This window comes from Euprymna scolopes, chromosome 34 (assembly GCF_053919585.1).
Source record: "Euprymna scolopes isolate OS-2025 chromosome 34, ASM5391958v1, whole genome shotgun sequence".
In the NCBI taxonomy this organism is placed as follows: domain Eukaryota; kingdom Metazoa; phylum Mollusca; class Cephalopoda; order Sepiida; family Sepiolidae; genus Euprymna; species Euprymna scolopes.
Genome location: NC_136515.1, coordinates 73,317,827 through 73,319,426, shown reverse-complemented (window position 1 = coordinate 73,319,426; position 1,600 = coordinate 73,317,827).

Genomic DNA, 1,600 nt, shown 5'->3' with positions numbered 1-1,600 from the left:
GGATGGAATACTGTTGGCATATCTGGGCAGGAGCTGCCAAAAACAGCCTATCATGCCTTGACAGAGTACAAAATAGACTTCGTGGCTTAGTGGGGGATGCCCTTTTCTCTACCCTGCAACCCCTCTCCCACAGAAGAGACGTTGCGAGCCTATCCTTGTTTTATCGTTATTTTCATGGCAGGTGCTCGTCTGAACTCCAATCTCTGGTCCCCCCTCGCCAATCTTTCACGAAAAACACCCGTCTAGCTGAATCCACTGTGTAAAATTTCCCCCACTCTATATCTGTGCCTAAATCAAAACGCGGATTCCATGAACAAAGCTTCTTTCTTAGAACTGCACGCCTGTAGAACTCTGTTCCGTCTGCCTGCTTCCCTCCGGACTACAACTTGGATGTCTTCAAGTCTAATGTTAACAAATTCCTAATGAACCGCCCCCTTAAGTAAACACTCCATCAAATCTCCACACTAACGTAATGTACTTGGAATAACCCTTATCCCTGAGTTGCTTCCGGGCCTTGATAAGTGGTGATCACTGTGTAAAACCATCACTGTCATTCGTAGTTGTTGTCGTCTAACCACATTTTGGCCAATTAACCTCTGGCACGCTTTGGGTGTGATTGAAACCGCTATCTTCAGACAATGTTCATCTGGAACTGTAGTGATTCAACGTCTCTATCCACTGCGTCACGGGCCCCGAAGGGCGATCAAGGTTGGAATCTTTGATCTTATAAATCCACGTTTATTTATCTGATCTTCTATAGTCGGGTCCGGATAATTGGAATTATCTTTTTTGAGATGAGCATTATATATTAATTTATTTTTATTTCGGACTATTATTCCTATCCGTCGCGGTTACCACCTGACGAAGGCCAGAGGAATAGTTGGCCGAAACGTTGTGAATTAATAAAACCAATAAAAGATCAAAAACAACAACTAATAAAGATGAGAATAATGTTTCATTTAATCCCATGAATAAAGATGCAAGTATATAATTGTATGCGTAAATTTTCAATATTTTTTAACAGTGCTCGATACATACGTAAAGCTGAGTAGTTAGTTGTGAAAATACTTATGGCAATTTAGCTACACAGAATATTCCGCGTTTCATTCTCGCGAGTAATGGTCAGAGTTACGAATTCTCACGAGAATTAATCGTGGAGTATGTTGTGTAGCTTAATTGAAATATATATTTTCAAAATTTACTATATATATATATATATATATATATATATATATATATATATATATATATATATATATATATATAAATATTAGGTTGGTTCAAAAATAATGTCGTCTTTTTATCATATATATGTATGCATATATATATATATATATATATATATATATATATATATATATATATACGTAAAAAACGACATTATTTTTGCACCAACTCAATATATATATTAGTAAGACCCGTGTACCGGAGTTGCCCAGTGAAAGTATGCCCATACACAACCTGTCAAAAAAAATATGTACGGTGTTAAGTTAGATCTACTGCCCGCCAATTATGATGTCAGGCACTGGCATCCGTGACCAAAATATATATTTATATATTGAAATGTATAACTTTCAAGTAAAAGCGTATTTGTTTATAT